General features: G+C 33.0%; 2 long non-coding RNA genes and 1 other non-coding gene across 3 annotated transcripts; 2 read left to right on the forward strand and 1 right to left on the reverse strand.

Annotated features, from left to right (window-relative positions):
• The first annotated feature begins 1,367 nt into the window (after nt 1–1,367).
• Nucleotides 1,368–2,405, forward strand: LOC112039559 (uncharacterized). The gene is made up of 3 exons (XR_010626658.1): nt 1,368–1,522; nt 1,729–1,793; nt 2,278–2,405. It is a non-coding gene; the product is annotated as an uncharacterized LOC112039559 (transcript).
• A 1,191-nt stretch (nt 2,406–3,596) lies between these two features.
• LOC136065012 (uncharacterized) lies at nt 3,597–4,540 on the reverse strand. Its single transcript, XR_010626656.1, has 2 exons — nt 3,885–4,540; nt 3,597–3,720 (listed from the first exon to the last, which is right to left on the reverse strand). It is a non-coding gene; the product is annotated as an uncharacterized LOC136065012 (long non-coding RNA).
• Nucleotides 4,541–4,934: 394 nt separating this feature from the next.
• On the forward strand, nt 4,935–7,319 carry LOC112000869 (uncharacterized). The gene is made up of 2 exons (XR_010626660.1): nt 4,935–5,703; nt 5,834–7,319. It is a non-coding gene; the product is annotated as an uncharacterized LOC112000869 (long non-coding RNA).
• The last annotated feature ends 6,017 nt before the right edge of the window (nt 7,320–13,336 follow it).

A 13,336-nucleotide genomic window follows, 5' to 3' on the forward strand; every position in this document is an offset into this window, starting at 1 on the left:
GGAGAGTAAGTAATGTTTGAATTTTGAAATTTGCTTCTAGAGAAATAGAGAGTATTTTAGTAAATTCATTTAAAACTAGCCCACCACCAATTCAGCCTTCTCTTCTTTTCCATCCATTTTGGGCTGACACAAAATTGTGGGCCTTGGAGAAATACAATCCCTCCATTTTCTCTCTTCATCCCTTCCACCATCGTAACCAAACATGGAAAATTTGGTCATTTCCTTCCTAGTCTAATCTCTTCTCTCCTCTTCTCTTGTATCTAAACAAAGGGTTAGTTTTATTCATTTTAATACTCTAACTTTGATCTTTAGTTAATTTTGTTGCATCCAATTCACTAGATTGAATTTGTTTACTATCCAAAACTGTCATAGTTGTGCTTGAGAGTTAGAAACATTGAGACATAGCCTAAATTGGCAATTTAGAAAGAATAGTCACACAGTGAAGCCAAATGATAGCAACTCTTGCCCAAGTGAAAAAGTGAGGATCTCCTATGTGAGAGAATGAGACTCAGGGACGAGGGTATTCGAGATAAGCTTAAGAGTTAGGGACACGAGATGTAGCCTAAAATGGCGAGGAACTTGGTGGCATCGAGGACTGTATCAATCGATAGATTGATCGATCGATCGATCGAGAGAGTGATGAATGACTTATTCAGATTTAATTAAATTTTTTTGGTTACAAAATCACAAAGCAAAGTGTTGTGAGATTGGCAAGAGTAGCAAATTTAGAAGGTAATTTTTTTTTTCAACATGTTTGATATCCCCTAAAAAAAAAATTGTTCCTGCCGAATTTTTTTAAATTAATTTTTTTGTATTTTTTTTAAATATGAGAAACTCAAAAATACCAATTTTTGTCTTTTTTTGGACATTTAACCGTGTGTTTTTAATTTTTAACGGGGAATGATGAAAGGATTATGTGTAAGTTTGAAAACAGCTTATTTAGTTGGAATTAAAATTTTTTGTTGAAAATAGTGCAGATAAAAGTATAAAAGCTAGCTGAATAGTATAATGAGACCCATAAATAATATTAAAAATGTATTAAAATTTATGAACAATGGCAAATATAAACTAAAATTGCAAATAAACTGAAATTTTCAATGTGTCTCAAACGGACACTATATTGACCAATTAGTTAACTTTTTTTTCTCTCTCTCTATTTTTCAAGAAATGAATAATACAAATAAAACTAAAGGATTGATATTGAAAGATACTACATAAATGAATTTAATTTTGGACAAAATTAGAAAACGTAATTTGTAAATTAACCAAAAAATAAAAACTTATCCCAATATCTAAGCCAAAAAAAAAGTCCTAGCCCCCTCGAATTTAAAATTATTAATTTTGCTCATAAAAAAAAAAGAATTAATTTTGTTCTTGGGCAACAAGTTGGCGATTGCTTAAACGGTTAAACCCAAAAAAAAAAAAAGAAAAAAGAAAAGTTGGGTTATAAGCGCGCCAATCCCTAATACGTTGGGAACGAAAAGACAATCTGATCACCTATTGATTTGAGGCTATGGAAATGGTATTTTCAATCTCACATTCTTCAACCCCCTTTTTGATGATTATATTTTTTTTGGTTAAAAGCTTTAAATTGGGGATGCCTTTGTTTGATTCTTTCTCAATGTTTTTTTTTGGAACTATTTGATATAAGATTTGAACCACAGGAACATACATTAGACATATGTATATGGTACTTCTTTGAATTGAATGGTGTTCTTGTCTGTGCAGTTGATGGATTCAAGCCAAGCAGAGCACAGCCTTCTCAGCTCTGTGACTGCCTCAGAAAGAACTCTGTATGTCCTCTCTCTCTCTGTTTTCTTTGTTGTTGCATGAAAAAAGTATTGGAATTACAATCTGAAAAAATGAATAGTGTGAGAGAGAATGGTTCATGGAGGAAAGCCCTGGATGGCTACATCTTCACCATACTAATTGTGGGGGATTTTTATAAAATTTTCATACCCACTGCACAAAGCTCCCACTTTTGCGAGAGCTTGAAAGAGGTTAACCAAACCGTCAACTTGTCCCTTTTGGTACAAAGCAATTGCTGTCGCACCCAGGCTCTACCTCTAAGTGTGAAATATTTATAGGAGGCTAAATCCTAAACTAATCATACATTTCACCATGGTTACAATACTTGCTTTACAAGTAAAATACTTTGCTTGCACGCCAAGTAGAAGTAGGATTGGGGCCTTGATTTGGATTGGGCTTGTTATCTTTAACAACATAAATTTTATGTAAAAAAAAAAAAAGGTTTTTAACCCCTTTTTGTTTGTTTAGGAATCCATATGTCACTGGTACATCTGTAGTTGCTATCAAATACAAGGATGGAATTCTTATGGCTGCTGACATGGGAGGTTAGATACTAAATCAGTTTATAATTAATTGCAATTCCATATATTCATTTTTTCTTCTTCTATTTATGACTTGATTGATATTGTTCTTGGACCCCTTTGGCTGCTGAGAAATTTAAGAAAATGAATAAAAGAAAAGAAAAGAAAAAAGAAAAGAGAAAAGAATAAGAATATAGTTTTGGTTTTGGTTTTATATTCACAAAGGCAAATTTGCTATTTATCTTCTATTTTTGAAATGGTGAATGCATATTCTACTAGTGTTTTTCTCTATGATATACTTTAATTTCAAATGCTTGGACACATTCAGTCCATGGCACTTGCAAAATGCGTGAAACATGTCAAATCAAAGAATGAATGCTAGCCAAAGATGGTTACATTTTGCTTAGTGGCTGATTTCTCACTTTCCTTCACTGGGACTTTTTTATTTTTTATTTTTTAAAGATTTCCATTAATTGCTTCTCTTGGAAGATAAGTTTTCTGCTAATTTTTAAGCGTCCCTCTTGTATAATCATGGTGTACTTTGGAGACATGCCCCTTTTGGCCTTTTTTAATGAAGTTATGTTACTTGAATTTATTAAGTCTTTGATTTCCCTGTTCAACCATGGTTTTTTTTTTTTTTTTTTTTATAATACAATTTCAAAGAATAATAAAACTAAATGATTCAAAATCGTGTAATATATACAAATTTCACCCAAAAAAGTGGACACAAAATGATCAAAAATTTGATGAGCATAAACCAAAAAGATAGAGAAGAAGAAGAATAAGAAAGACAACAAAGCATGCAGAGAAGTTGTGGAAACCAGTGAAACTACAATCTTCACTTTGCTGACAGGTCAAAACACTAGAAAAAGATTAGTATGTTACACTATATCTTGCATAGCCTTACTTTGTACTAAGTTTTGGTAGCAAATTAAGTGATACATGAGGCGCAATGGATTGGACAGCAGTAGTTAGATAAGGAGTACACGCATGCATTTCTCCAGCAACTTAAACACCATCTCAAAGCTCAAGTTATCATGCACTCATCACGAAGAATGGCCTGCAAGGTGATTTTTCTCTCCAAATCCAGTGGCCACATGGTTGTCCTCAAATATTTACACCTATCATGCTGACCTGGATAAGAATCACAAATTACAGATTGATTAATATCCTTAAATGCAAATTGCTTACAGTTCTGCAACAAATAAAAGCTATAGTTGAGGTTTACCATGCCAAGGTATTCTGTCTGTCCATTTTCACTCCACCAAGTATAAGTGAATTCCATAGTGGATTGAACTTGTTACGCCTATTATACATCACTCGGGTTAAATAGCTGTGCACCTCTTTAGGACCTAAAGAGTTCCCGTCATCCCACATGTTGTCATATAGACTGCAAAAATAATCCCCGATACCAACAATCACTTAGCAAGAAGTAGAAAACAATACAAGCAAACACAAATACCCAGAAAAGATAATAAGGAAGGGACAAAAATTGTGATGTTCCAGCTTTTGCTACTTTCCAAGTACTTTTTCCTCTTAAAACAACCTGCTTACATTAGCTCATCAAGATAACGTAGAATCTCCTGAAAATCACTAATTTCTCCACTTGCACCAAGAAGAGAATGTTTTCCAACTGGCTTCAATCGCTCAACACTCTTGTATCGCAGGGTATATCCATAAGAACCTGCCAATTAATCCATACATGATAATGAAAAACCAATAGAAAAGTATCTCGTTGTTATAAATGAGCACGAAAAAGTGCATATCCTAAAATGTTTCTAATGAGTCATGACATCCAAAATCAGAAGTTCTGGAACAAGTTAATAGCAATTCCGGGTCAGGTGAAATACAATATATCTCACAAATAAAGATGCACCTCAGGCAGTATAGAAAAACCAAAACAGGAGGAAAAGAGTTGACGGTAGATGATGGTAACCATGGGTGATAGAACACATCTAGTCACTACTCTAACAAGTAAACAAATTGCCATATGATTAAGACAGAAAAAATTTGCCATGTGCATATCTGTGATCTAAGGCAGAAGAATTAATTGCCCTCAAATCAGCAAACACAATGTACAACCACCCTAACCCTGATTCCAAATGAATTGCTGAAACTTTGGAGTGTGTGCTACATTGCCACTCCTTTGAAGTTATCTGTTGCACACTACGCATACCATAGATGATCGTATTTACAAAACTGGAAAGAAAGCACTAAATAATAATAATAATAAATCCACCAATATGGAATGGTCAGCCACAAGGTTTTTAAAAAAAAAAAAAAAAAAAACCATGGTNCCAAAAAAGTGGACACAAAATGATCAAAAATTTGATGAGCATAAACCAAAAAGATAGAGAAGAAGAAGAATAAGAAAGAAACAACAAAGCATGCAGAGAAGTTGTGGAAACCAGTGAAACTACAATCTTCACTTTGCTGACAGGTCAAACAACTAGAAAAAGATTGAGTATGTTACAGGCTATATCATTGCATAGCCCATTACTTATGTACTAAGATTTTGGTAGTAACAGAAACATTAAGTGAACAATAATGAGGAACCAAACCTGGAGCTTGTTGACAGCAGTAGATCACGTAGTGAAATTTGTATATATTCCACACGATTTTGAATCATTTAGTTTTATTATTCTTTGAAATTGTGACTTTAACTTTGTTATTTTCTTCCTATCATTTCTATTTGTTAATTCATAAAATTGGATATCTTTGTGACTATTTTTTCTTGAAATTTTAGATGATTTTTAAATCCTGTCTCAAATATTCTCTCTGCCAATGAGCTCTAGATCACATGGGACTTCCTTCTGCCATAAGAATGATTGAAGGGAAAGGTCATAGGTTCAAAACCCAATGGAGTGCTTGTGTAACTTACAAATAAATAAAAAATATAACCTTTCTCTCCTTTTCTTGTTGTGTTTGTCTGTATACATGTGTGCCTTCATGCATGTAGGCAATCATGAGAATTCTGCCAACCCGAAAAAAGAGGTGCAAGGGTGGGGGGAGGGGTGGTGTTTACTGAATGTTCCACAGTGACCCCAATATGGTTCAAAACGTCCAAATTGGATTTTCAAATATATGGTCAATAATGAGGGTAGACGTTGGAATCCTCAATTCCTTCAGCCTTTCCAGGATTTGAGATTCGTCATCTTAACCTGCCTTCCTTTCTGGTCCTGATAGAGCAGTGTAGATGCCAGTAAAGAAATGGAGTATTTAAGGTTTGATTGCACTATGATGCCCTTAGGAATTATACAGGAATTTGCACTCTTGGAAGAGCATCTGAAGGGCCAAGGTCCATGGAAGGTGGTGTTCTTCGGGTGGACTACAGCTCTTGGAAAAATCCCAAATTTTGACGACCGTCTAAGAGGTATAAATTGATAGTTGATTGGTGTTGTATGTGCAAGCATAGTGGGGAATTTATTGATCACCTGCTTCTTCATTGCTGTGTGGCATTGGACATTTGATCTTGTGTCCTTGCTCTGTTTGAGCTAAGTCAGGTGATGACCAAATCTGTAGTTGAGAGCTGCTGCAATTTTGGCAAGGTTAGTTTCAGCGGAATCAGCACTATAGAGCAGCTAAGGTGCAGCAAGCTTTGCCCTTATGCATCATGTGGAATCTATGGCTTGAGAGGAACAAGCGGTTCTTTGATGGAGGGGCGTCCTTATGTACTCGCAGCATATTTTGCACACTTTGTTTGATTGGATGCTTGCCTTAGGCAGTGTCCTTTCCATGTCTTTTGTTGATTTTTTTTACTCCCTTTATTTTTTATTTGTATTCTTTGAAGTTGTACACATCATTTTATGTATCTTCCCACTTCCTTTTCTAATAAAACTTTTACTTATCAAAACACGAGATGGTCAGTAATAATTTCATTGTCCTATTATCATCCAAGGCTGGTCATTTGAAGTAGGCATTCCTATCTGCTTTATTATTCATTGTTTGATTGGATGCGTGACTTAGGCAGCGTCCTTTCCATGCCTTTTGTTGATGTTTGTTACTCCCTTTATATGTGATTTGTATTCTTTGAAGAGGGTTTGTACACATTGTTTTATATGTCATTCCCTTTTCCTTTTGTAATCAAACTTGTAATTATGAAAGATGGTTAATAATAATTAATTGTTTATTATCCAAGGCTGGTGACTTGAAGTAGGCATTCCCTATTAGCTTTATAATTTCTCATTATTCTACAAAAACGTTTTTCCTTGCTAAGACACAAAATAACAATTGTTGAAAGGGAACAATATCATGAGTGCAAGTTTTAAGCAGCTGAGAAGTTAAGAATGGAAAAGAAAAAACAATAAACTTCTGGGAATCACACATCAGTTTATAAACCTCTTGTAGTAAAAGTTGTAATCCCCCTAATATTTCTCGTTTTATTTGCTGAATGTTTTCAAGCATTTCCATATCTTATATTTGAATTTGACATGATTATAAGCTACTGCACAAGCAGGCGCATATATGTACCCAACATAATGTGCTTTGTGGAGGTGGCCTGAATAATGAATATGAATCAGATCAGTCTGATTTCGTTTATCCAAAAAAAAAGATCAGTTTGTTTCTTATAATTGCTGTACTTCAATTCCCTTTTTATTTATTTATTATAATTTCATTCTAGATGGAAGGCTGGTTTTCTAGTTTTCCATAAATAATCAATTAATATGCCTGAAATTTTGATTTCACAGATAGCTAAAATCACTGAAGAAGGTGTAACCATATCTCAGCCATACTCACTGAAGACTTTCTGGGGTTACTCTGCTTTCCAGAATCCAACAGTAGGTGCTGAAGGGTCATGGTAATTGACCATGACCAAGTAGGAGTATAATTGAGATGTGACACATGTTTATGTTTGCTCAAACTATGAACTTGTAAGGGTGTTGATATTTTTGTTTCAGGCTTGATATGGTGACTGGTTGGGCAGTGACAACAATGGAGTAATCAAATAAATTTGAACTATACATGCCAATCACTGTTTGGTTTCCGCTATTTTTGGTTGTTATAGCATCCCCAATTAGCTCTTTTGCCTTTAGGAGAGTGTTTTTGTGCATGTTACCAATATTTAAATGATGGGCGTACTTTAAGTAAATAGAACCTGTGCAAGGTGTACCTATAGATGCAACTTGTTTAAGCCGAATCAGGTTAAATCAGGTTAGAGATCAGATCAAGTCGAACTCGGCCTAACGTTTGAATTAAAACTCTCAGCTCTTAAGTTAACCCTGCTTATCTGTGCTTGGTCTCAAATTGGCATGTCAAGCAGGGGCAACTTAGGCGTTGTGGATCAAGTTCATGTGTTTGTATATGCTTGTATGAATGCAAGGATGTGCCTGTCTGTGTGGCTTAGAGTTTCAGGTTGGGTCCAACTTCTCAGATGACCTCTTTGATGATCATCAGGTAAGGGTAAACTCCTAACATCATACTGGAGTTTGCTTCAAAGAGTAATTAATTGCATCTGTCGTCTTTCTGTGGAACACTGAATGGCTCATTGGTAGTCAATTCCAGGCCTAATTTTCTTTCTTTTTTGGGCCTCTATGAGTGATGACTCAAAAAGTATATTCATCTAGGTTTTATATACTGCATTGTAATTAAAAGCCATTGGAGGGTGTTGTCTTGTTCACAAAATATGTCCAACCTTCTGAAGTTATAGAAGGGGCCACATTCTAACTTCGTGTAATGTGAGAAGTGGAATTAAGAGGGAAAATGAGAACAGTTTTAATTTGAGCAAGCTCATTTTATTTTGTTTTGCTTTTAGGCTAGAGAACTCTTCCCCTTCCTCACAACCCTAGCCTCCCACAGGTTGATCTTGGACCTTCCACAAGGGCTTATCATACCTTTATATTCAGGAACCTTGATATTTATTGGACTGTCTCTTCATCCCATTTGTTCAACCATGCTGGCTCTCCCATATAGAACTTTTAGAGCTCGAGTTATATTAAGTAGTAAGTATTAAGATAGAATTTCTAGGTTAATTATCATCTTTTTCACTGATAATTCAATAATTACAACAATATGCTCGAGAGATATGAACACTAGGGACGTTTCTATTGAGTTGAATTACAAGATTCTTGACAAAATCTTTATCATCCTTGAGCATTACTTTCTCGAGATATTGTGAACTATCATGACATGTAAGTGAGATTTAAAACCATTAAAATGATGATTTTTGACTTGAAGAAATGTGTTACATAATGGGCCAACAACATAGGCTCATAGCAGAGATGATCACATAGGCTTCAGCACTAGTCTTCGGATCAATGGATCATATTGGTTCTTTTCATGCTAGATGGTTAAGATGTTAAGCCCCTGATTCGAACTTACAGGCCCATGTAAACTATAACAACAAAGTGACCTCGGTTCTTGATAAGCTTTAAATTAGTACGGCCTCTAATCTAATTTAATTTTTTAGAGGTCTCTTTTCTCAAAAATAAAAAATAAAAAAAATACCGCCTCTTATTCAATTAAACAGCATAAGTTAATGTAATTTTTTTGTTCATGGATATCAATATGCTCGAGAGATATGAACACTAGGGACGTTTCTATTGAGTTGAATTACAAGATTCTTGACAAAATCTTTATCATCCTCGAGCATTACTTTCTCGTGATATTGTGAACTATCATAACATGTAAGTGAGATTTAAAACCATTAAAAAGATGATTTTTGACTTGAAGAAATGTGTTACGTAATGGGCCAACAACATAGGCTCATAGCAGAGATGATAACATAGGCCTCCTTTTTCATTCAGCACTAGTCTTCGGATCAATGGATCATATTGGTTCTTTTCATGCTAGATGGTTAAGATGTTAAGCCTCTGATTCGAACTTACAGGCCCTTGTAAACTATAACAACAAAGTGACCTCGGTTCTTGATAGGCTTTAAATTAGTACGGCCTCTAATCTAATTTAATTTTTTTAGAGGTCTCTTTTCTCAAAAAAAAAAAAAAAATACCGCCTCTTATTCAATTAAACGGCATAAGTTAATGTAATTTTTTTGTTCATGGATATCATTTTTCACTTTTAATTGAATTAATACCTGATTCTCAAAAACAAGAGAAGAAGATCTATACCTAAAAATTTCACCGTTAGGAATTTTTTTGTTTTCACTTAGTGGGCACGCCAAGTTTTTTAAGAATCTATTTATTATTTAATCTATATCTTTTATGTCTTTTTAATCTAATTAAAAAGATCTAAAATGGCGAATATTTTAAAGAAAAAGTAGTTTTTAATCTCTAAAATTCTTGATATTTTGTAAAATGGAGGATACAATGTAATCTAGTAAAATCCACATCTAAAGGAAATTTATTCAACAGTACAACTTGAAGTTAATCCCACTGTTATTTATTATTATTATCATTATTTTTTGATAAGACCCACTATTATTATTATTATTAGAGTTATTCTAATTGCAAGATTTTGGGCAGGGTGCATCAGTGCATGGTTCATTTTTGCTTATTAGGCATATTAAATTTTTATTTAATTCACAAGTTTATCTTTTTATCATTGTTTTAAAAATCGGACCGGACGATTCAACCGGGAACCGGACACCAATCCGGTCTTATTATCGTTAAAAACCAAAAATAGAAGAAAAACCGAAAAACCCGGAAACCGCCTGTTAAACCGGAAAAACCGGAAACTACATGGTTAAACTGGTTCTTGAATTTGAAGAAGAATAAGGAGAAAAACTGGAATAAAATATAACAAACTTCTTAGATTTGCACTAAAGTAAAATTGAGGAAAATTTGTGGTGAAAATAAAATAAAAGAAATACTTCTATTGAATGATATGTCTAAGAAATCTGTGCTTTGAGCTTTGACTGGAATAAAATGTAAAGAAAGACCATCAAAAACTTATCTTGAGAAAGAGAAAGACTTGAGATTTGAGAGGGAGCTGCTGAGATAAAGTTTACTACATTACCGAAAAAGTGTTGAAAGAAAACTAAGGACTGAGGAGTAAAATTTAAAAATGGGATTGAATCTGATTTGAGGCCATGAGGTTGAGGATAGTGGTAACGTGTGGTTATAGATTTAAGGGAAATAAAAAAAAGAAGAACAAACAAAAAAGCAAAGAAAAGAAGAGTGAACGTGTTACGTGTGTGAGCAAGTGAGTCTGACATTTGCAATGAAAATTTGCCATGAAAGTCAAAAAGGTGATGAATGAATCATTCTGACCTTTTAACTTTGGTTTTCGGTTTTTTTTTTTAATAATAGTTAAAAGCGGAAAGTTAAATATCAAAGTATTATTTATCTAATTCAGCCAAAAAAATATATTATTTATAATATATATATATATAAAACTTAAATAGCAAATTATACTTTTTCAACAATTATTAATTAAGAAAAAAAATGAAGAATAAAGAAAATCATTTATTTTTTTAAATACTTTCTTAATATAATTCATGAAAAATAAAAATTCATATAATTTTTTTTAAATATTTTAAATTAAATTATTTATGACATCATCGATTCGACCATCGGTTCGACTCTGGTCGAACCATAAAACTAGTAATCAGTCCCTTTACTAGTTCTTTGACCATACTGGTTTTTTAAAACCATGGTTTTTATTTACCTCAACTGGTTAGCACTCATAGTATTTAATACAAGAAAATAATAATATAAAATCCTCATTTAAAGTAAACTTGAACTTGAACCTAACCCTTGTTGTTATTATACCTAGAAGTATAAACTAGCAGTATTATTAGAGTTATATGATGATTGCAGCATGATATAGGCCTTGGCATGAATATGGACAACAGACATGTACGGGTGAGACTATGGAACGAACCTGATATGATATGATGGCGGCTATATTGTACTCCAAATTTGTGTAAAATAAACCTATCCATTGAATATTGTACTCCAAAGTTGCATTTATCTTTGTGATTGTAAATCTTATATATCCATTGAATAATTGATTTTTGGCTTTATTTACCGTGTTATTCGTGTAATGTGAGAAGTGGAATTAAGAGGGAAAATGAGAACAGTTTTAATTTGAGCAAGCTCATTTTATTTTGTTTTGCTTTTAGGCTAGAGAACTCTTCCCCTTCCTCACAACCCTAGCCTCCCACAGGTTGATCTTGGACCTTCCACAAGGGCTTATCATACCTTTATATTCAGGAACCTTGATATTTATTGGACTGTCTCTTCATCCCATTTGTTCAACCATGCTGGCTCTCCCATATAGAACTTTTAGAGCTCGAGTTATATTAAGTAGTAAGTATTAAGATAGAATTTCTAGGTTAATTATCATCTTTTTCACTGATAATTCAATAATTACAACAATATGCTCGAGAGATATGAACACTAGGGACGTTTCTATTGAGTTGAATTACAAGATTCTTGACAAAATCTTTATCATCCTTGAGCATTACTTTCTCGAGATATTGTGAACTATCATGACATGTAAGTGAGATTTAAAACCATTAAAATGATGATTTTTGACTTGAAGAAATGTGTTACATAATGGGCCAACAACATAGGCTCATAGCAGAGATGATCACATAGGCTTCAGCACTAGTCTTCGGATCAATGGATCATATTGGTTCTTTTCATGCTAGATGGTTAAGATGTTAAGCCCCTGATTCGAACTTACAGGCCCATGTAAACTATAACAACAAAGTGACCTCGGTTCTTGATAAGCTTTAAATTAGTACGGCCTCTAATCTAATTTAATTTTTTAGAGGTCTCTTTTCTCAAAAATAAAAAATAAAAAAAATACCGCCTCTTATTCAATTAAACAGCATAAGTTAATGTAATTTTTTTGTTCATGGATATCATTTTTCACTTTTAATTGAATTAATACTTGATTCTCAAAAACAAGAGAAGAAGATCAATACCTAAAAATTTCACCGTTAGGAATTTTTTGTTTTCACTTAGTGGGCACGCCAAGTTTTTTAAGAATCTATTTATTATTTAATCTATATCTTTTATGTTTTTTTAATCTAATTAAAAAGATCTAAAATGGTGAATATTTTAAAGAAAAAGTAGTTTTTAATCTCTAAAATTCTTGATATTTTGTAAAATGTAGGATACAATGTAATCTAGTAAAATCCACATCTAAAGGAAATTTATTCAATAGTACAACTTGAAGTTAATCCCACTATTATTTATTATTATTATTATTATTATTATTTTTTGATAAGACCCACTATTATTATTATTATTATTAGAGTTATTCTAATCGCAAGATTCGGGCATGGTCATGGTTCATTTTTGCTTATTAGGCATATTAAATTTTTATTTATTATTTAATTCACAAGTTTATGTTTTTATTTACCTCAACTAGTTAGCACTCATAGTATTTAATACAAGAAAATAATAATATAAAATCCTCATTTAAAGTAAACTTGAACTTGAACCTAACCCTTCTTGTTATTATACCTAGAAGTATACACTAGCAGTATTATTAGAGTTATATGATGATTGCAGCATGATATAGGCCTTGGCATGAATATGGACAACAGACATGTATGGGTGAGACTATGAAACGAACCTGATATGATATGATGGCGGCTATATTGTACTCCAAATTTGTGTAAAATAAACCTATCCATTGAATATTGTACTCCAAAGTTGCATTTATCTTTGTGATTGTAAATCTTATATATCCATTGAATAATTGATTTTTGGCTTTATTTACCGTGTTGTAGCTATTAGGAGAAACATGTACACCTTGCAATGAATGTTTTTTACATATTATTCATATGGGGATAATTGGTTTTAGCTTTATTTCACATGCGTCGCCATTGAGAGAAACGTTTAATAATCATTGGAATATGTTGTTAAAATGTACCCCCTTTTTTTATATTTAACCAATGCCAAAATCTCTTCTCACTGGTTTTTGAAGCCATTGACAAAGATCAGAGCAAGGTGATGAGTTTCATTTGCCTCAATTATTGTTCAATTAGATTTGCAAAGACTATTTTGTTTTACAAAGCCTTAATGGTGATCCTTATTGTGTTGGTGTGTGTAGTCCTTTGTCTCCCGCAAAGTTATTATATGGAAGAATTCTTT

This window comes from Quercus suber, unplaced genomic scaffold (genome assembly GCF_002906115.3).
Source record: "Quercus suber isolate HL8 unplaced genomic scaffold, Cork oak 2.0 scaffold_830, whole genome shotgun sequence".
Classification (NCBI taxonomy): Eukaryota; Viridiplantae; Streptophyta; class Magnoliopsida; order Fagales; family Fagaceae; genus Quercus; species Quercus suber.